General features: G+C 39.5%; 2 long non-coding RNA genes across 2 annotated transcripts; both read right to left on the bottom strand.

Annotated features, from left to right (window-relative positions):
• Positions 1–9,724: 9,724 nt before the first annotated feature.
• Positions 9,725–16,404, bottom strand: LOC135213087 (uncharacterized). The gene is made up of 8 exons (XR_010314075.1): positions 16,283–16,404; positions 15,936–16,016; positions 13,242–13,322; positions 12,648–12,717; positions 11,567–11,614; positions 10,978–11,037; positions 10,498–10,570; positions 9,725–9,968 (listed from the first exon to the last, which is right to left on the bottom strand). It is a non-coding gene; the product is annotated as an uncharacterized LOC135213087 (long non-coding RNA).
• A 1,042-nt stretch (positions 16,405–17,446) lies between these two features.
• Positions 17,447–21,651, bottom strand: LOC135213086 (uncharacterized). The gene is made up of 4 exons (XR_010314074.1): positions 20,187–21,651; positions 18,199–18,260; positions 17,868–17,928; positions 17,447–17,515 (listed from the first exon to the last, which is right to left on the bottom strand). It is a non-coding gene; the product is annotated as an uncharacterized LOC135213086 (long non-coding RNA).
• Between the last annotated feature and the right edge of the window lie 1,723 nt (positions 21,652–23,374).

The following is a 23,374-nucleotide window of genomic DNA, read 5'->3' as shown; positions in this document are numbered from 1 at the left end:
GCTTCGGTAGACCCCCACACGGTTTGCATGAAACATGCAGGGGGAATGAATGTTCTTTTATTGCTAAACAACCCTTGCAGTGAATGTAAGGGATTGAATGAAGAAGAATATAAGGCTCTCTCTTCTTATGTTAGGAAGTTGGAACGTGATAGAGTGCGTAAGGCTTCCTCTAGAAGTTCTAGCAGATCTAGAATGAGTGAGTTGGATGTGGATCCTAATAGTACTAACGTAGAATTAGAACCTTCTTCCCAAGTTGCAGCCCCGGCTCCCCGCACCGAAGCCGAAGATTCGCCTTCGGAGGCGGCAGCTCTGAAAGCCACGATTCGTTCTATGGATCAGAAGATTCGTCAGTTGGAAGGTAAGGAGAGTGTTAGTGATCAGTGCAGTGTCCCCAGTGTTGTGGAGGGTGCGTCTGACCGGCTCCTTAGTGCCTCTAGGCCTAGACCTCTTCCAGACTCCCAGTTCCAGTGGAGTAGGAAAGTCGAAAGCCGCAGGAGGGCTAGGGAGAACCCCCCACCGGTCAGGCGTCCCCTCGGCAGATCCTGAAGTACGCTCCCAGGCTGCCTCGGATCGCTACAAGAAGGAGCTCCTACGCCAATGCTTCTCCTCTTCGTCGTCTCCCTCTCCGAAGAGAGGTTGGAACTCCCCGGATGCGTCGCGCCCGTTGAAGAGGGCTTGGAAGGCTCCCTGCAGTCCTTTGGCTTCTAGTCCGGAGGTTTTCCCGGAAGAATCGTCGGTGGAGGCGAAGAAACCCAAGAAATCCTGTGATCGTTCTTCTTCTCGCGCTCCGCGCTCGGCGCCTGCTTCGAGGAATAAACAACAAGATTCTCCTACGAGAGTACTCGCGGGACTTCAAGCTCAGATCACGGCGCTAGCAGACTCTCTAGCAGTTAGATCACGTAGGAAGAAGGACGTTTCTCTTCCGATCAAGAGATCTAGGCGCCGCTCTTCAGAGGATCGTTCTCCTTCATATGGGGAGGTTTCGTATGAATGGTGGGGCCTCGCGTGAGCGCCCTCGCTCGCAGTGAGCGCCCTCGCTCGCCTGGCTCTCTTTCGATTTCAAGGCGCCAAACATCGGTAGGACGCTCTATGGAGAAAGAAGTTTTTTCTCCAGATTGGATTCCCGCTTCCGGTAAGCGCACTGCACCTGCTCATCACGCTATTTCTTCAACTCCCTCGCGTGAGACTTCTCCTCAGCATGCCTTAAGATTCTAGAAGGCGCCCTTATACAAGTAGGCGTTCTTCTTCCAGATGTCACTCTCCTCGAGTGTCGGATCGTGACTTCTCTCCTGACAGGCATCTAGAGTCTGGTAGGAGTCGTGTGCATGATAGACGGCCTACTGTTAGCCGCTCCGCAAGGTAGGCGCCAAGAGCCTACTGCACATAGATCTCCTAGTAGGCGCTCGTCTCTTTTAAGGCGTCATACTCCTGATTATTCTTTCTAGGGGCAGACAGCAAGAGTCTTTCAAGCGCCCTTCTCCATGTAGGCGCTCTCCCGCTTCTAGGCGCACTTCTCCTGACCGTTTGTCTCTTGGTAGGCACCAGGAATCCCGGAAGCGCCCTTCTCCAAGTAGGCGCTCGTTAGTTTTGAAGCGCCATTCTGCCTGAATGTTACCCTCGTTGTTAGACGTCAAGAGTCTCGCAAGCAGCCTTCTCCTAGTAGGCGCATTTCGCCTTCCAGTCGAACTTCGTTGATCGTACGCAACTGGACAGGTATGGAGAGCCGCGCAAAGCGCTCTGCTCTCGATAGGCGCTCTTCTCCTGGCAGCCGCTCGCCTCAGGATAGGCGCATAGAGTATAGTAGGCGCTCGCCTCCTCGTAAGCGCCCTGTGGATATTTCCGAGGATTCTCGGAGTAGGAGCCCTACCTCTCCTTCGGCTGAGATTCCGTATACCTCGAAGAGGGAGTCTCATCGTAGACATCCCAGATCTTCTCATCGTTCTCCAGTGGATGTGAACTCTTCTAAGAGAGGGCGTTCTCCAACCTCTCGCTCAACTCCTGCTAGGATCCCTTCGTCACCTAAGGATCTTCCGCGCTCGCCTCGAACAAGACGTCCTAGAAGGTTCGGATGAGGAACCGAACACTTCTGCTGCTGTCTCTTCTTACAAGAAGCTTACAGAGCTACTTCTTTTTACAAGTTTTTGGGGATTCCCGTTACTCCTACGGCTCCCCTTCTTCTCCTCACTCACTTTTTTCAACGGCGAAGACAGTGAAGAGTTCTTCTTGTGTGAGGATGAAGCCAACTCTTTCAATGAAGAAGGCACTGAGGAGTTTTGGTTCCTGGATGGCTTCCAAAGAAGAAGCGGGGAAAACGATGTTCGCTTTTCTCCTTCGAAGTTATCAGGACGCGCTGGTTTCTGGTACGAAACAGGAGAGCCCTTAGGATTGGGTCTACCGTCTTCGGCTGATTCGGATTTTTCGGCGCTGGTAGATTCGACAAGGAGAACTGCCCTTAACTCTGCTAAGACGACTTGGGCAATGAATGAATTGGATCATATGCTCAAAGGTATGTTTAGAGTGCTAGAAGTATTTAACTTCCTTGATTGGTCGTTGGGAGTCCTAGCCAAGAAAATTGAAGTGCCAGAGTCAATTTCGCCAGAAGATCTTGTGTGTTTTGTCTTGTATGGACAAGTCGGTAAGAGACGGAGCGAGTGAAATCGCCTCCCTTTATGGGGCCGGGATCGTGAAGAGAGGTCGGTTTATTGTTCCTTCTTAACGAAGTCGGTCTCCCATGCTCAGAGGTCTTCTTTGCTGTTTGCTCCTCTGTCTACTCAGTTGTTCCCGAAACATCGAGTGCAGGACATTTCGAGGTCACTTTCGGCCAAAGCCACCCAGGACCTTTTGGCACAGTCGGCAAGAAAACCTCGCCCTTCCTTCCCTACCAAGGCTAAGAAGGAAAAGGCAAGTGTTCGAGAACCCTTTCGAGGGCATCTTCATCAAGAACCTCTACGTTTAGAGGTCATAGACCTTCAAGAAGGGGTAAGACTTTTACCAAGTCTGTTAAAGCCCCCAAATAACTTGCAAGTCCTTCAAACAACGGTGGGCGCCAGACTCTTAGAGTTTGCAGAAGTCTGGGCCCAAAAAGGGGCAGATCCTTGGACCCTGTCTATTTTGAGGAGAGGTTACCTCATCCCTTTCGTCGAAAGACCTCCCTTGACGACCATCCCAAGGGAACTGACGGCCAGGTACAAAGACCCCATCATGAATCAAGCTCTCCATCTAGCAGTAGATCAGATGCTGGAGAAGGGGGCGATCGAACTAGTGACAGACCATCTTTCATCGGGCTTCTACAACCGCCTTTTCCTAGTTCAGAAGTCCTCAGGGGGGATGGAGACCGGTGTTGGATGTAAGCGCCCTGAACTTCTTCGTAGAAAAGAAGAAGTTCACGATGGAAACGCCTTCTTCAGTGCTGGCAGCACTTCGTCCAGGGGACTGGATGGTTTCCTTGGATTTACAGGACGCTTACTTCCACGTACCGATCCATCCTTCCTCGAGGAAGTTTCTCAGATTCATGATGGGGGGGAAAATTTTTCAGTTCAGGGCTCTGTGTTTCGGCCTCTCGACGGCCCCTCAAGTGTTCACGGGGAGGGATTTTGAGGAAATGTGGCTCAATGGCTTCATGTTTGAAAGGGGTGAGGATATCCATGTACCTCGACGATTGGCTAATAAGGCCAATTCAAGAAGATCGTTGTTGAAGGACTTACAAGTAACCTTAGAATTGACGAAGGCTTTGGGACTTCTCGTCAATTTCAAGAAGTCGTCACTAATTCCCGAGCAAGAGTGTGTGTATCTCGGGATACAGATGAACTCTCTGAGTTTTCGGGCTTTTCCCTCTCAGGAAAGGATAGCCCGAGGATTCGAGAGAGTAACAACCTTCTTAGGGAAAGAAGTATGCACAGTGAGGGAGTGGATGAGTCTGCTGGGGACGCTCTCCTCGCTGGAGCAATTCGTTTCCCTAGGAAGGTTGCACCTGAGACCGCTGCAATTCTTTCTTCATCGGAATTGGAGTCGTCGTTCTCAGGATTTGACGTTCTCCCTGTCGTTATCCCAGGACATCAAGACACATCTCTTATGGTGGACAGATCCCAACCTCTTTGCGAAGGGACTGTCTCTTCAACTCCAGATCCCCAACCTGGTGTTGTTCTCCGACGCGTCGGACACGGGGTGGGGGGCAACTCTGGGAACCAGCGAAGTGTAAGGTACCTGGGTGGGGGACCAGGTAGCCTGGCACATCAACAGAAAGGAGTTGATGGCTGTGTGGTTGGCTCTGAAGGCTTTCGAGCCCAAAGTCAGAAGATCAGTAGTGCAGGTCAACGCGGACAACACTACAGCTCTGGCATATATCAGGAAACAGGGGGGGTAACCGCATTCCTTCTCCCTGTACGAGACAGCAAGAGACCTTCTTCTGGGGTGGGCCAGAAGAAAGCGGAATCAAGCTTCTCACCAGGTTCGTGCAGGGAGAAAGGAATGTAAGAGCAGATCTCCTCAGCAGGAAAGATCAGGTCCTTCCCACAGAGTGGACCCTTCATCTGGATGTATGCCAGAGCCTGTGGAAGTTATGGGGCAGGCCACACATAGACCTCTTTGCCACGTCAAAGAACAAGAGCTGGATCCTTACTGCTCTCCGATATCGGATCCAGAGGCATTAGCAATAGATGCTCTTCTTCTAGACTGGAACGGACTCGACGTCTACGCGTTTCCCCCCTTCAAGATCCTGGGCTAACCATCAAGAAGTTCGTAGAGTCCGATTCAACGAGAATGACCTTAATCGCTCCCTTTTGGCCGGCCAAGAATGGTTCACAGAGGTACTGGAATGGTTGGTGGACCTTCCAAGATCGCTCCCGCTAAGGAGCGATCTACTCAGACAACCCCACTTCGACAGGTACCACAAAAATCTCCTCGCTCTCAGTCTGACTGGCTTCAGACTGTCCAAAGTTTGGTCAGAGCGAAAGGCTTTTCAGCAACAGCTGCTAAAGCAATCGCAAGAGCGAGGAGAACCTTCCACCTTGCGTGTATACAAGTCAAAGTGGGATTGTCTTCAGACGTTGGTGCAAGAGGAAGAACATTTTCTCTTCCAGTACCTCTGTGACCCAAATTGCGGATTTCCTTATTTTCCTCAAAGAAGAATGTCATCTGCTTGTGTCACTATTAGGGAATACTGCAGTATGTTGGCGGCGGTATTTCGGCATAGAGGCTTAAAGATATCCGATGATAAGGATTTGCACGATCTTATTAGATCATTTGAAACCATTAAGCGTCCTCATGTAGTACCAAACTGGAATCTAGACGTAGTTCTACAATTCCTTGGATCGTCTAGATTCGAACCTCCTGGATTAGCCTCTTTCAAGGATCTGACGAAGAAGGCCATCTTCCTTTTGGCCCTAGCTACAGCTAAGAGAGTGAGTGAGCTCAAGCTATCGAGGGCAATGTAGGGTTTAAGGAAGATTCTATGGTGTTTGTATTCGTTTCTTCCAAATTTCCTTGCAAAGAATGAAAACCCATCACGGCCTTGGCCCAGGAGCTTTGAAGTTCGTAGTTTATCTTTTCTAGTAGGGGAAGAGCCTGAAAGAACTCTTTGCCCTATGAGAATTATGAAGTATTTCCTTAAGAGGGAAGGACAACTTAAGGCTAATCAAGATGTGCTTTAGTGCTCTGTAAAGGACCCCACTCGGCCCATGTCGAAGAATGCTCTTTCCTTTTTTCTGGGAGCCTTATTACAGAGGCACATGTTGCTTGTAGAAGAAACATTTTAAAATACTGAAAGTGAAAGCTCACGAGGTGAGAGCCATCGCAACTTCGCTTGCATTCAGAAAAAATATGTCTGTGCGGAACTTGATGGAGGCGACTTTTTGGAGATGCCAATCGGTTTTCGCAAACCACTACCTACGTGATGTAAAAATCACATATGATAAATGCTTCGCCTTGGGTCCTTTCGTATCGGCGGATTCGGTGCTGGGGCAGGGAGCTGAAACTTATCCTGTGTAAATTTTTTATATGTTACCCTATATTTTATATTGTTGTTTTTTGGTGGTCTGAAAGAGGTTGCAGGAGGCACCTCTTTTTGTCGTAATATTGAACCCTTTGTATTTTGGTTAGGTGGTCTGGTGGGTTTTGGCTCCTTGCAGAGGTAGTGGTAAGGATCTGTTAGGTAAGCGGACAAGGTCCCTCTAACAGTATCCGACTTGGATTCTACCACAATAGGGGATCACATATCCCAGTGGTAGATCCGAGAGTCTTTCAGCATCAGGTCACGTCCTAGCTGTAGCTCTCCAGGCAATGCAGACTCAGAGACAGTATCTATGAAGTCTTCATCCTGAAAAGGTGAGAACCAAGGTTGTTATATCCTACAACATTAGTTGTTTCCCATCTTACCTGTATTATTTAGCTGTCTCTTACCCTCCACCAAGGGTGCCAATCAGCTAAGTATATATCTGTCAGGGAAGTTCATGTACAAAAATGATATTGTTAAACTACAATAAAGTTTTGTACATACTTACCTGGCAGATATATACGATTAATGGCCCACCCAGCCTCCCCTCAGGAGACAGGTGGAAGAGAAAAATCTGACAAGCTACGGGAGTGGTTCGTACAGTATCCCGCCCCCCATCCCAGGCGGGTCGGGTTAAGGTGAGAACCCCTAACCTACCTGTCGCGTGTGCCGCGAGATTTGAAATTCTGTCGGGAACGTCGGAGACTATAGCTAAGTATATATCTGCCAGGTAAGTATGTACAAAACTTTATTGTAGTTTAACAATATCATATTTACAAGTATCAGTTTTACGAAGAAGCATTTGCAATACAAACTTGTATTTGTGGTTTGAAAAAAATGTGCAGAATTGTAGATAATAAAGTTCAGAGGCTTATATACTTATAGTGTACATTTTCTCACTAAGGAGATTGATGGATGTTTTGCCTCAAACACTTTGTTCTACTCATACTCCTGGATTTACCAGTATCTGGCCCTTAGAGCAGAGGTGGAAGTAGTAAAGAGAAAGGTGCCATGGAAGTCACTCCTACAAATTTATACCAAGGAAGGTGGGTCATCCTATGTGATTACCTGTCATAGAAGGGTTTTGTTTGGCTGGAATGTCTGTTCAGCAGATCAAAGACTTCCTCAAACACCATTGAGGCAAGCTCCTTTCAGTTGCTGCAATGAAAAGCTGATGCTCCCCTTATCCCATCTTCAAACTGAAAGGTCTGGATCTTCACTAAAGTGTAATAATCCATACTGATGAACAGGTTTGCTCTCCTCAGAAACTGCAGTCTTCAGAATGGGATTTGTACCCCTCTCATTCCTCTGTAGCTTAACTAGGCCTCTTGAGTCCCTGGCACAGGATTTGGATAGGGATCATACCCTAAGGACTTTTTGTTTCGATGTGGCTCATCTCATTTTGTTCAGCACTTACAGGGATGTCGATCCCTCTATCTACTTTTTCAAGTTTATGGTGGAAACTTCAAACCTGTCAGCTCTTGACAAGAGATTCTCTATTCCCACTTTCCAAGAGTGATTCTTGCTGTTAGATATTTGCAAAGGACCTGCCTCCCAGAGACTGGAGTGTATGTGCCTTTTGGTAATACAGTCGAGCATAAGGTGTACAGGAACACTCTTTCTGGTTTCATTGGGTAATCAGACCAGTTAATGACTCCTTGGAAGAGGATGTTGGTTTCTACTTGTGCTAGAGCACACAATGGTAGGGATGTCCCTCGCTTTTCAAGTACTGTAATGAGACCGGATGCATGTAAGCAACTAGTAAAAAAAAAAAAAAAAAAAATAGGCTCCATGTTCCGAGGTTGTCTTCATCTTATGCCATGAACAGAATAGTAAAATGACATAGTTACATATAATATAGGCATAATGTTGACATTTTTGTATACACACATCAGAACGAAAGTATTCATCACTTCCATTTCTCATTTGTATGCATTTTCTTGCGATGTTCTGGGTTAGTGTGATGGATTGGAACCCCCAACGTAACCCAGCAACTGTCTGTACTCCACATTATCCAGAATATGCATTTATGTATATACTACTGGTTTAGCTTCCTTTAAGGGGGCGGATGTCATGTTTCAACTAATGTTTTCTTTGTCTGCCCTCTATAGTGGCAGTTACTCAGACCAAAGGCCTTAACATTCTGGCATCCTTTTACCAGAGCAACCGAGTGTGGCACTTATATAGGTGGATTTTAGTACTCTCTTATTTGGGATAATCTCCCCACCAAAGGAGTAGTCTTAAAAAAATGTTTGTAGTTTTGTAGGAAGTAACAAATTTTAAAAGTAAATGGTGTAAGGCAAGTGGGTAGTATTCCCTAACTCTTCTCCATAACCACCAGTTAACAGCTGTTCCAGTTTGCTATGACAGTATAGTACCTGGGAAAAGTTTCAGTAGATGACAACAGATTACAGCGTTAAAAGTTGTCAAGTTGTTTAGATTATTGTAATTAGACTGCTTTCCTAATTATGACCTTTAAACTAGTTTTGTACTTTTAGTGTGAGTACATTTCACTACTACTACATTTTAGCTTGGGCATTGTTTATTAGTTTCTTGAATTTATTTTCAGTTAATTTTTTTTTTAAAGCGGAGGCTTTTTTTTTTTTTGAAGGCCAAGGTTGAAGGGATATTTCTCCTGTCATAAAGTTGTTCTTTCTTAATGTAGCTTTTTCGGTTCCTATTTCTAAAAAAAAAAAAAAATTCATAAATTTTTGTGCGCGCGCAAAGGAATACCAAATGCATTGGGTGACTGTAGTTTATCTTGTATGCAACCTGCAAGTTAACTAGAAGTGCAGGCATATCAATAATTTATTGCTTTCCAGGTCACTTCATTATTCAGTGCGATTTTATTCTTGGAACCCAAGGGTTTTTCTAGTATTTTAGTGCTAACCGTAAGGCATCACTTGGCAAATCTTGTACTCAATCAAATGTCTTAAATATTCCTAGTTTCCATTTGAAAATTTGTGCTTTATGGTCTTACCTTCCTTTTTTTAGCTAATCCCTGGCTATGCAAAATATTGCAGCTGGCAGCACTACCATACTGTCTTCACAAACTTACTAGCAGGAGGAATTTGAGATGTCCTTACAGTTCTTACCTGTAATACATGGTTTGTTTTGTATGGTGCTTTTACGTTGCATGGAACCAATGGTTATTTAGCAGCTTTTACGTGACTTCCGAACCACGTCAATAGTGCACTTCTATCACCAGAAATACACATCTCTCACTCCTCAGAGGAAGTGGCCAAGAATCGAACCCGAACAGCGACCACCGAGTGGGACACTCATACCGTACCAACCACGCTGCTGAGGCGCTTGTGTAATACATTGGCTTCCACTTATTACAATGGGTCTTGTACATTACTATCTCCCCTTATAAACAAATTAACGCATTCCTTGTGTGCTCCACCTCGTCTTACCCCTTGCTTTGCACTCTCGCCCTGTCCTGGTCTATACATACAAGGTTGTAAGACAGTTGTGAGGACAGCATGTTAAGAGCACCGAGTCATGTATTTGTCTAGGTCTCTGTTGAATGTATTGCTATATGACACAGCCATTTCTTTCCCTGCATCATTTTGTACCTCATCCTGTATTTGTAACCTTCAATAAATTTTTTTTTTTTTTTTTTAAATACAGTAACATCATTATTTAACAATATACAGGTAACATGTTTCTGAGAAAGATTTTACTACAATCACGCAAAGCAGTACAAGGTGAAGAGTGAAGAATACAACTTGCTTGAATCATACCTTTATTGCAGTCTATTACTAGAAATCATAGCATATGAAATTTACTTTGCACCTACTAATTTACATTTAGTTACATTTTATGAAGCTTTTACAGCTATATATTTATTATTCCGAAGGTGTTACGCTAGTCATTTACAATTCTAAATATCATTAGTGTAACAAGCAAAAGAACTAATAAATATACATACCAGGCTGTTTCCTTATTGTATGGCCCTTCTGATGCTGCTATTTCCCTGAAAATATTAACACCTATTACTTCTGCGAATTTTTCTTTTTCATAACAGAAATTTTAGAAAAAATAACCGCTCAGATCTCATAATCAATGCACATGTAGTCCACTTCCCCACAACAAAACATTTTGGAAACCAGTTAACACAGAATAGTCTGAATTGAGTTATGACCAAAAATCACCTTGCTCATTGAACTCAACTTAGCTGGACACAGATCATTCCAACCAATGCAAGGAATATGCCTCCTCCTGCATGCTACCATTAAGGCAACAAACAAGGGTCTTCGGTAAAATTCCAAGCCAAGGGATCTCTGTTAACCTGCCCTTCCTTTAAGAAGTTGCCCTGCTAGAGCATTTCTGTCCCTTCTCTCAGACCTTCCCAGGGGTGACCACAACTCATGCCTGACCCCTTCGAGCAAGCTTGTGCTAAACAGTTGCCCAAAAACATCTTGTTGTAGGACTGACCTTAGCAATAAAATTTGTCATCAATGCTCAACTATCAGTTGTATTTTTACAGGTAAAATCTCACATACCCAGTTGTCAACTTTTAAGAGTTGTCTGCCAGGATGATCCAACCTTCCCAACTTACAGCAGCTACTCTCATCCCTGAAAATAACATTTAATTCTGCATGTAATATTGTTTCCTGTAGTTTGACTAACAACATTCTCACATCTAAATTTCTGCCATCAGTCAAAAGTTACAGCAATTCAAAATATCAACTAGTACAGACATCTGAAATGTAGCTGGTAAATGAGTCTGTGAAAATGGGCTGTATACTTGGACCGACTGCATTTGTGTTCACTTATGAACTTTTGATAAAACTTTATGGTTTTATAACTATGACTAAATATCTTGACTGTTTGGAAGTTGAACAATCACTAGTGTTATGGTTGATTACAAGTTTTGTTCTACATTTACAAAGACCAAAGGGAAGGAATAAAAGAAATGCAGAACACGAGGATGGGACCAAAACGTAAAGCACAAAATAATTACATAAGGGATGGAAACCTACCTGAGAATCATTTCTGCATTCCAGTCCATTAATCATTTGCCCAATGATAAGTGATGAGACCTAGAGGGGGAAAAAAAAAAACCATGAAATAGAAGTGAAAAAATTTTTTTAAATAAAAAGGACAAAACGAACCGCTCAGATCTCATAATCACTGCACATGTTGTCCACTTCACCACAACAAAACATTTTGGATACAATTTAACACAGAATAGTCTGAATTGAGTTATGACCAAAAATCACCTTGCTCATTGAACTCAACTTAGCTGGACACAGATCATTCCAACCAAGGTAAGGAACAACCTCCTCCTGCCTGCTGACCATTACAGCAACAAACAAGTGTCTTTGGTAACATTCCAAGCCAAGGGATCTCTGTTAATCTGTCCTTCCTCTCAGAAGTTGCCCTGCTAGAGCATTTCCGTCCCTTCTCTCAGACCTTCCCAAGGGTGACCACAACTCACGCCTGACCCCTTTGAGCAAGCTTGTGCTACCTTGTCATCCAAAATATCCTGAGGTAGGACTGACCTTAGCAATATGGTTTGTCATCAAAGCTCAACTCTCACTTCAGTTTTAAATTTATCAACTCACTCACCTCTGCAGACATGAATTTGTTGAAGGCCTACACAAGGTAACCAATCTCCTGTAAAGAGATAATTGAAATTCTTGCTGATTTCATGCTTTCAATAAACAATGCACAGATTCATCTGCAACCAATTCCATATGTAAATCTCTTAAAATAAAATTAAAGTTGAATAAGGATTGCAAGATTAGCTTGACCATACCATTCAGCCAAAATATTTAATGCTTTTAAGGCTAAGTCAGCGGGGTTTAAGAAAAAACTATGAATCTCCAAACTTTTTGGGGGGGGGGGGACTTTTAAAACCAGTCATATCTCATTGTAAAATTATTATACAATCAGGGACTAAAAATCACAAAGTTTCATCAAATAAATTTGATGACTTGAAGGTGGGATAAATTTACTTTGTGACTCATTTTACGAGTGAAGACCACCACTAACACTTTCTTTTAATTTGTTTATCCAGATTAATTATTCCTGTGCCTTTCATATACTAAAAAGTTTATTGGTGTAGGAGTAATAAATAATTTTCAGGAAAAAGGGAGAGTAATGGCAATGTTAGCTGCTTTATCAGCTGAGCAAAAGAATCCACATCAGTATTCCAATATACACACAGCTTCACATTAACTTGTGGAATTGGAAACAATTTGCTGAACATAAGAATTATTTGGGAAAATTTTGGAGGGCTTCTATAACACTTACGGCAAAAGTTACTTAAAATTACAAATTTATGAGGCGGCATGTATTCATAACACAAGGCAATACTGCAGATAATGCCACTATACATAAACTAGTCCTATTTGACACTATCGCAGCAAATCCTCCAACAGTTGAAGATTTAAATATATATAGTTTGTGTAATGTGGCCAAACTTGCCAATTACAACTATTCATTTAAACTACACACCAAGATTCAATCTTTCTGAATGACAAGTGTTAGCTGCCCTACTCCCAACACCCATCCACTGTACGTTTTGGCCATTTTCAAACATTCCAAACTTCAAATTTTTTTAAACATATTCCATACTTTTAGATATTTTTTTGTATAAACATATTTCACACACTTGGTTTTTACATTATCAAGAAAAGATACAAACCTGAAACTCGAGGACAGCTGTACTACAATAGATCATGTGTATAGCTCACTCATTGTAAGCAGCTGACCATCTGCAAAATATTTCACACCTTTACAATTTATAAGCTAATAATAACAGTACTATTACAAAATTAAGAATGCTCAGATATCGTGTGTACAAGGTCCAGTTCAATGCCTATTCACTTATTTTTACCATGATACACAGAATAGTCTGAATTGAGTTATGACAAGTCACCTTGCTCATCAAACTAAACTTAGCTGGACACAAATCATTCCAACCAAAGCCAGGTAAAAACCTCCTCCTGTTTGCCACATCAAAGTTCAACAGAAGTCTTTGGCTACAACCCCAGCCAGGATCCCCTCATGAGGCATCTCTGTTAATTTGCCCCTTCCCTCTCGGAAGCTGCCCTGCAAGAGCATGGATGTCCCTTCTCTCAGACCTTCCCTAGGGTGGCAATGTGACCAACAACAATGCCTGACCCAATGAGCAAGCTTGTATATCATGGCCAATGTGAATAAATGGCAAGACTGCCCTTGTCACCTGTTCATCAACAAAGTTTTACTTAACTATGAGATCCCTAAAACTGTTACTTGCCTTTGTCTAGAATAGATGTAGCAGCATGTGCAAGACTCCCATCAGAAACCAGTGGCACATTAACTGAAGCCAAAACCAATCCTATAAATAAATTCAAAACAATATGTAAGAATTTTGCAAAGGAGCATTGGTAAAATGTTAAATGTCAATTATAAGACCAATTACCAAACTACATAAAACCCTGAATAGGTGCGACGGGTTGCGCACGACCACGAGGAGTGTTTCAAAAAATGATATTATGATACAATAAAGTTTCATACATACTTACCTGGCAGATATACATAGCTGGGACGACGGAGTCTTAGCTATGTATATATCTGACAGGTAGATATATACATAGCTGGGACGATTTCTGGAAGTCTTAGCTATGTCATATTATCTGACAGGTAAGTTGATTGTATGAAACAAGTTTTTTTTTCCCAATACAAATCATCCTTTACCTGGAACCTGGGTGTGATCGACCTGCCAGAGGCCAGCAGAAACACACACTGCAATCATGTCAGAACCTGCATTTGCCTTGCCTGTGTCCTTTCCCCTTTTCTTTCTGAGTAATTGTTTGTTTTTGAATGTGTGTGGGATACAAAGGCAAAGTTATCAAGTAGTGATTTCGTCTAACACTGTGACACTGGTATAGTTTTGTAATGTCGGAAACTCTGTAACTCTGTGTGTGTGTGTGTGTGTGTGTGTGTGTGTGTGTGTGTGTGTGTGGTGTGTGTGGTGTGTGTTTGTGTGTGTGTGTGTGTGTGTGTGTGTGTGTGTGTGTGTGTGTGTGTGTGTGTGTGTGTGCCACTGGTAGGGGCTGAGATGCCTTATATTACCATTTGGTTCAATTTCCTTCAAATGCCAATTTCTCAGCTTTTGCATTTGCTCACCAACAATGTCCAGCAGGCAGTATTCTCTGGGCATGGACAGTCATCAACTCTCTTCTAATGGAATTAGAAAGTGGTGGTGATGATAATTTATAGGTTCCCGACACCTCTATGGCAAAAAGCTCAAGTTTATGTAACTAAGGGTTAGATGCTATGTAGATGACCTTGAATGACTGAGACAAAAGCGGGAGAGAGGGGATGAAAAATTGTGGTCTGGTGACAGACTACATCAGCATATGTCAATAAATCATTGACACACGGAGAGAGAGAGAGAGAGATAACATTTCTGATAAGACAGTAAATTACATCTTAGTGCAGATCTTTTTACATAATTCCGTTCTAAGATAATACCAAAAAAATTCGTTGAAATTTTGACAATTTTTTTGGCCAAAAAAAACCTTACCTTTTTTTCCCTCTCTTTTTCTGATTTTGACCTCTATGGGTCCGACACCTTTTTCTGGCAGTCACTGTAAATAGTAGTTTTAGGAAGATTCCCTCAATTTGTGTGTATACATAGCGTATTTTGTATATATCGTAAAGTTATTTTTTAATTTGTAATAAATATTTCATTTGTAGATGGGTATGATTTATCTTTTCAATAGTGTTAGGCAATGGTAAAATTGATTTTAGAAATTAAAATACAGCATAGCGTAAGTTTTTTTGAATTTTCACCAATTTTTCTGGGGCTCGGGTCGACTCGACCCACGCACCTTTAAAGGGGTACCAAAATAGCAAACTTATCCAGGGTTAAGCTGATGCATGTATTCCCTCCCCCTTCCCACAACAACAAAAATTACCATGCTGAAACAGAACCTCGACAACCGAGTATCCAAGCCATGAGCATTTCATACCTTACAAGGCATCGCATTAGCAATTACAGATGTAATCTAACTTCAAAACTACATATCTAAAGAAGGGTTACTTCTACATTAAACACAGACCTTGGCTTGTGTTACATCCAATGTTAGGTCCCTGTATACAAAATGACAATTAGATAAAAGAAATATCTCTGCTATCAATAACATTTACCCTAACACTTTTCAGATTAAATCCTTTTATTAACCAACATGGGATTTCTGTTATAAGTTCTCATCACTATGTACTGTAAATAAGCATATAATTAAAGACCATGAACTTGGAAATGTTTGATATTGCCATCTACTAAAACCTCAGTACCTTCAGATTACCACCAAATAATCCCCATAGGAACTAAACATGAACAGAAACAGTAGCTTGTAATAATAGTGCCTTTCCTTAAACATTCATTAGCCTAACTATTAAACAAGCATTTTCATCATTGATTAAAAATTTTTTTAAAGCACATCAACTGCATAAACAAGCAAATACCCATGCAATCCTTTATTAATCACTTACAGCAATCAACTTTCATAAACTGACAACAGAATAAACCCTGGCTACACTGCTAACTAATAAACATTCAATATGTTCCTTTCACTCCCTTATTAAGTTATCTTAACTCAATTCAAAATGTTATTACAAAAACAAATGCTACATTTCAGATATTTACGCAAAACTTGTTAATAAGTTTCTTAAGATTGGCATAAAGTAATGTTGGTAACTGTAAACCATTGTGAGCCAGAGGACATGAAACCATGTTTTGTTATCTCAGACCACACATTTGAAGCAATGTAAAACCATAATGTCTTATTATGTTGTTTGCAGTTTTTAGGTAGTAAAACCAGAACTTGAAACATTAACTAGATGATCCTTTGGTTGTACTTTGCCTTCAAATTCAAATATTTGTAAAGACACTAACTGCCCATCTTTCATATCATTACCCTTTTTCATTAAAAACCAATCTTACCTCTTACTGCTACACTCCTTTGGATGTTTTTCTACACCTCATATAACAACTGCCAAGACTGCACTCTTGACTTCTTGTTTCCTGCAAAATGTAAACAAAACTTTATATTTGATTCCTCAACATTAATTCCAAGAAACCTATTAGTGAAGATCAGTTGGTGATGCATGTTTTGTAATCATACCATCATTGCCGTTTATTAATTCATCAGATTTCAACTATAGTGTATCACATTCCAGAAAATACAAACTACCATTTCAAATCAAACTATGTATCAACAATAATAAAGCTAATTATACATGCTCATCCTATTTCTAAAATCATACAAAGTTACAACTAAACACCCTTACCTGTCAACTGGTATTATTCTTCAACCTGGGATGTTTCTTAGAAGGCCAACTCTAGATTATGTAATCTTTTCTCAAGATGGAACATATGCCAGACTTCTTCCTTTAATCCATGCAGAAACACCCTGCGTTTAAAGGAATTTTAGTTTAATATAAAGCCAAACCTGAACAAAAAAACATTAAATTATCTAGCCTCAGTTGGTGATGCATGTTTTGTAATCATAACATCATTTGCCGTATCAATTTTCATCATTTCAACTCTTCAAACCACTAACATTGGAATGCTGACAACTGCCTTCCCCAACAGCAATCTACACTGAACATTTAAACCCTAATTGGATGGATAGCTTCTCAGGAGTCGTAATAACAGGTTTGAGGTGGTGGACAGATAGATCATGTAGAGAACAATATTAAGCGCCATCGATTTGGAAAGAATCAATCTGGCACGAATAGAGATGCCAAACCTTGTATAGGCCATAAATGTACTAATGGCCACTTTTACACTGGCTTAGAATCTGGGTCTCAGGACTTAAATCCTGCCTCTGACTAAGGGATTATGTCCTGCGTCTTTATCTTGCATAACGTCTTTTTTGTAATTTTGCTCAAATATACCAAGGGGATCTGTTGGTTTTTCTTTTTGTCTTTTTTACAAAGAAAAGTGCAAAAAAAAAAAAAGAAAAATATGAAATAAAGTTACTGAATCTTCTTTCTCTGTAAATTTATGTAAATATTTTCCAACAATTATCTAACCATTTGTTAATGATTTTATTTCTTATCTGTTTTGATAGTGTGAACTGAATTAATTAAAATTTTACAAAATAAAACCAAATGATTTATTAAAAAACCCGTACTTAAGTTGGTAAAATTTAAGACTGCTTATAAAAGAGGCCCTAAAGGGATTGTAAAGTTTTCAACTTCCCATGAAAGGTAGGGGAAAATTTTTTGGATCCCCCCCCCCCCCCCCCCCACGTGTGTATTTACATAGCTTCCTCTTTCCATTGATTTGTTTTTTTCTCTGGTAAACTGGCCAACCTCAAGTTCACCTGGCCTGAGGAGCTGCATATTGATTTTTTTTTTTTATCCGTCCATAAGGGTTAAGCATCCTTCAACATCAGATGATTACAACAAATCTGTAGAAAGAATAAATAGAAAATGAAGCAAAACTTACCTCTAGATTTATAGTCTTTTTTAGATGGAACATTTGTCAGACTTCCTTTTATCCACAGTAGGAACACCCTGCAATTTAAAGGAATTTTAGTTTAACATCAACCCAATTCTGACTCAAATAACACAATTATCTACCCTCAGTTGGTGATGCATGTTTTGTAATCATAACACATCATTTGCCGTATCAATTTTCATCATTTCAGGTTTTCAAACCACTAATAAACTTTTGGCATGTTATAAACAACTCTCTCTTCAATGGTAAACTATAATGTCTAAGCAGTATTCACTAACAAACACTTGGATATGTAAGCAGTTTAAAGCACTTCTAATTAAAATGTTTGTGACCTTTGTAATTACTTTAAATAGTCATAGATATATCATCTGTTAAGTAACTATTACTGCAAAAAATTTGCACCCTTACCGCTTTTATTTTCAAGACGGAACATCTTCCACTACTCCTCTTACCCAAAGCAGGATCACCACTAGAATCAAAAGTATTCTCTTTAAAATCACATTAGCCTAATACATAACACAAAAGTATTACCAAGCCTCAGTTGGTGATGCATGTTTTGTAATCCTTAACATCATTGCCGTATCAACTTTCATCATTTCAAGTCTTCAAACTACTAACAAAGTCTTTTGATGTTGACAAACACCAAATAAAGTATTTGTGACCTTTGTGATTCCTTTAAATAGTCATAGATATATAATCTCTTAAGTAACAATTACTACAAAAAAATTTGCACCCTTACCGCTTTAATTTTCAAGACTGAACATCTTCCACTACTGCCTCTTATCCAACGCAGAATCACCACTGGAATAAAAGTAATCACTTTAAAATCAAACTAAATACATATCACAACACTACAGTATTATCAAGCCTCAGTTGGTGATGCATGTTTGTAATCCTGAACATCATTGCCGTATCAACTATCATCATTTCAAGTCTTCAACCTACTAAGCCTTTGAATGTTGACAACAGCTATCTACACTGTTTGAACATTAAGTCCCTCAACGTCAGACACTGGGTACTTGGGTGTTACCAGTTTGAGAAACAAATATATATAGTCCTTAGAATCCATTAATTGCATTTGCATGAACATCTTGTTTATTTAAAAATATAAAAAATTTCAGGGAGATACCAGCCAACATCAAGTTTAGAGGGATATGACAGAAGATATTCACAGTATCAACAACTATAAATATCACAACATATGTTCACTAAGCAAGGAACAAGGGAAGTTATAATTGCAACAGTTACCATAGACATAAACATAATTAACCCTTAAACGCTGACTGACGTATTATCTGTCGACTAAAATTGTCTGTTGGGTGCGTTAATTGGCATACGATATGTCTACTACAAAAAGTTTTTTTTCAAATATTCAAGGAAAAATAGTTATAGGCCTAGTTTGCGAACAATTTTAAATCATGCGCCTTGAGGGATGCTGGGAGTTCATGGATCAACCTGTTGCTTTGTTTACAAGCATTACCCAGGCGTGCATGCGCAAATGTCTGAGTTATGTGAAAATGTGTGCAATTTCATGCAAAATACAACAAAAACAACCTATGGTTGTAGCTTTTTTCATTTGTTTCCAAAAATATTTAATATAAATCATGATGTGCCAAAATTTCAACCTTTGGTCAACTTTGACTCTACCAAAATGGTAGAAAAACGCAACTGTAAGCTAAAACTCCTACATTCTAGTAATATTCAATCATTTACCTTCATTTTGCAACAAATTGGAAGTATCTAGCACAATATTTCGATTTATGGTGAACTTTTGAAAAAAAACTTTTTTTCCTTTCGTCCGCTCAGTAACTGCCGAAAAAATCAGAAATAGTTTCGTCAGTTTGTCGTAATGTTTGCACAGTTTTATATCAGCCGTTACTAAAGTAAAATAAGAAAATGTGCGCAATGTCATGTAGAATACAACAAACAACCAATGGTTGTAGCTTTTATCAGTTTTGAAATATTTCATATAAATCATGATCAGTGCCAAAATTTCCACCTTCTGTCAACTTTGACTCTACCAAAATGGTCGAAAACTGCAATTGTAAGCTAAAACACTACATTCTAGTAATAGTCAATCATTAACCTTCATTTTTCAACAAATTGGAAGTCTCTAGCACAATATTTCGATATAGGGTGAATTTTTGAAAAAACTTTTTCCTTACGTCTGCACGGTAACTGGCGAAAAACACTCATTCTTTTGTCAGCTTGTAATGTTTGCACCGTTTTATATCAGCTGTTACATAAAGTTTTATATATGAAAATGTGAGCAATTTCTTGTAGAATACAACAAAAAATAACTCATGGTTGTAGCTTTTATCAGTTTTGAAATATTTTCATATAAATCACGATAGAAAAAATTCGAATTCGGTCAACTTTAACTGGACTGAAATGGTAAAAAAATGCAATTGTAAGCTAAAACACTTACAGTCTAGTAATATTCAATCCATTACCTTCATTTTGCAACAAATGTCCGCGCGTTACGAATTCATGCATCATATAGTGATGATATTTTCTGTGTGTTGCTTTTTGATAATTTCAAAATTTGTTAATATACCAAATTCATCGCAATTTAATTTAGTGTACAATACAATGAAAAAAAAAATTAACTCAAAGTAATAGTTTTGCTCATAGCGCGATTTGTGTACATTATTTTGTATTAACTATCACTACGGGTATTTCTATGTTTATAGACTGCTTCTATTCTTAATATATAGGCATCCTTACCTCTACACCTTATTATACAACGCAGAACTTCTTAGAACTTGAACACAACTACAACAACTGCTCACAGAAAAATAGATGTCCAACCTGCAAAAGACCAAATTTAATACAAGATTAAAATGAATTAAATGTAAAAATATAGTTCAGATGATGCTGCAGGTACAAACTGAGAAAAAAAATCTTAAATTGTTACTCAGTGCTCCGGGCTTGTTAAACACTCCCATAGTAGCAAACACACACTTTCATAAATCCGTTTTTTTTTTTTTTTTTTTTTGCCAATTTTCATAAATCCTAATTTTACTTGGCTATGACTAAAAGACACGCCACTTGCAATGGTCAAAATTTATTAAGAAATCCTTAGCATTTCAAATAAAGCTATTTATTTATAAATTTAACCTCAGTGCAAATGCCACAGACATCCTAGGGATAGGGAAACAAACTAAATACTGACATCTTATTCTCTAGATTACCCTTGAAATGTTGAAGGAGGTAAGAGTATGTCCATACATCTACTATAATGGATCCAGACGACAACAGTGAATGGCATTACAATCAAGCATTTATACTACAGTCTACCTAATATATATATTTCAGTCACCTTTTTCAAGAATAGATTACAGAAACTCAAGAGGACCCTAATTGAACAGATGAAAAAATATGGGAGCAATGTTGATAGGTGATAAGCATGTTACCAGACCCTTCAAGGAATATGCACAGAATATTTTATCTACAATATTAAGCACAAAATATTTCACAAGTCAATGTAACAGCCCTGTACTGTGTACCATCCCATCTGAACTCATCTATCCACATTTAAACTCATGTGGTTGAGCTATCTAAAGATGAACTTATAATCTCCTTCCTTTCATAGTTACCTTCATACATTTTATGAAGCAACACATCAGTGACAGTAAAAGGAAGTAAAATTCATTAGCAAACAAATTAGGATTTCTTTGCATTAAACTGCCACACTTTCAGGCAAATATGCAAATGATGTTGAGTCGATAAATGATATGTAGATGACCAGTAGAGTCAATTTGACAACCTATCTTCAACTATACTGGTTCTTCCTTCATTAACTAGCTGAATGCTCATTAATACCTGGGTTACAGCCGAAACCAAGCAAAAAACAATCCCACTCAACTGGACACTTGAAATGATTAATAAGCTGGTTTCCTGTTTAATTTTTATAACTTCCTACAAAAAAAAAAAAATATAAACAATTAAAATTTCAGAAGTCAATGCAAGTTCGTAAAGTATCCATCATTACACCATACCCTCCTTAATGCACCGTACCTTCCCGATTAAACTTACTCCACTGGACATCAAATGTTTTGAAGCAAGCAATTAAAGGAAAGGCATTACTCTTCCCTTTAAAACATCTAGCTGACATCAAATGTTTTGAAGTAAGCTATTGAAGAAAGGGCATTACTCTTCCCTTTAAAACATCTAGCAGACCTTATCTTTAATCAAAAGAAGCAGAGTTTCTTAGTTAAATTAAGTTAAGGGACAAGACTAAATGGCCAAAGTCAATTATCTAAAAAAAAAAAAAAAAAAAAAAAAAAAAAAAAAAAAAAAAAAAAACAAAAAAAAAAAATACAGTAATAAATTCCTAAACATTCATGTGCTCAATTACTCCCTCATTCAAATTATGTAAATCAACTTTTTTGGGTTAAAATTAACAATGTCACCACTACCTGAAGTTCTGCTATACTGTTCATTTTCAATAGCAGAGTAAATTTTTCATAAATGTATATCTACTATACTGGTTCACCAATTTAAGTTAGAATCTTCACTTAACTTAGAATATTTTGCTGCACCTTCCTAACTTGCTTTCAATATATTAAGCACAACCATTTAACAATACCCAAACAATCATATTACCTAGGCAATCCTCACGTGATAAAAATCAATTTCTGAAAAAATGTAGAGACATTAAAAGATAAGGTGATCATCCACCTCTCTTGATAACAGCAACTGCAATCCTAGAATGCTACAATTACAAAATGAAAACTCAGATCTATTTACTCTTAACCCTTTAACCGTTTAGTACGTATATATACGTAGCACGCCAACGCTACCTGGCTGTTAAGTACGTATATATACGGAGAGCAGATGTTTTGACCGTGACGTTTGGTTCGTATATATACGATTGATTTTTCCTACCTTTCTTTCAAGGTAAATCCTCTATAATGTATTCTCTCTAGGTCCGAGGAAGTGTTGATGACCTTATCCAAACAAAAACACTTCCTCCCGAACCCCTTGTTTTTATCATAATTTTCCTGATTTGTATATCTAAAGCAGGAATTCGCCCAATCACTTGGCTGAGTCGCTATGTAGCGAGAGAACACGCTGCTGGCTGGTCGTTCATTTACACGGAATTTTGGTCTTTCAACGCAGGGGGTAAAAGGGCTATAATCCTTTCTAAGCCAACTTAGCATCGGCCGTGAGTTGTTTTCGTCTGTTTTTCTTTTCCAACTCTAGCGCAAATGAAATGCGATAAGTACGCACTTGTAGTTTATTGACATTTTTCCCACTGAAATATAAAAAAATGTGCTGGAACGTTACAGAACAAAAGGTTAGATGTAGAACGCACAAACTTTCATTCATGAAACAATACTCTAAATGAAAGTTATGTACAGAATTCTTACACAACAAACGTTGTTGAAAAATTCATCCGACAGTGAAAATGATGAAAACGAAAACAGGGCTAGCAAGGTGTAGACAAAGTAAGATATGTGAATGATTGCCAGTAATTTCCTGTCCTAAGATTTCAGTCGTGTAGAGAGAGAGATGAGAGAGAGGAGAGAGAGAGAGAGAGGAGGGGAGAGAGAGAGAGAGAGACGAGAGAGAGAGAGAGAGGGAGATTGAGAGAGAGAGAGGGAGAGAGAAACTGTTTTCTTTGTATTCTACTGTACCCTCCTCCTTTGAACACTGATGCCATATACAGAAATTCGAACCTAACAATTTTGTCATTGATAAAAATATTTCATATATATATATGAATATGTATGAGTGCTATGTATGTAATTACATTTATAGTGCACACAGAAACACTTCCCGACTTACAATCTCAATACAGATAATCTGCATCCCACAATTGGGGGTTCTTTAATCTGGTCATAAAATCCTACTTATCCCTCCCCCGGGCCGTCCAGAAGAATGAGGTTCCGGGACAAGGCCATCGCTTG

The sequence above is a fragment of the Macrobrachium nipponense genome, chromosome 42 (genome assembly GCF_015104395.2).
Source record: "Macrobrachium nipponense isolate FS-2020 chromosome 42, ASM1510439v2, whole genome shotgun sequence".
NCBI lineage: Eukaryota > Metazoa > Arthropoda > Malacostraca > Decapoda > Palaemonidae > Macrobrachium > Macrobrachium nipponense.
This window is presented reverse-complemented; position numbering and strand designations above follow the sequence as displayed.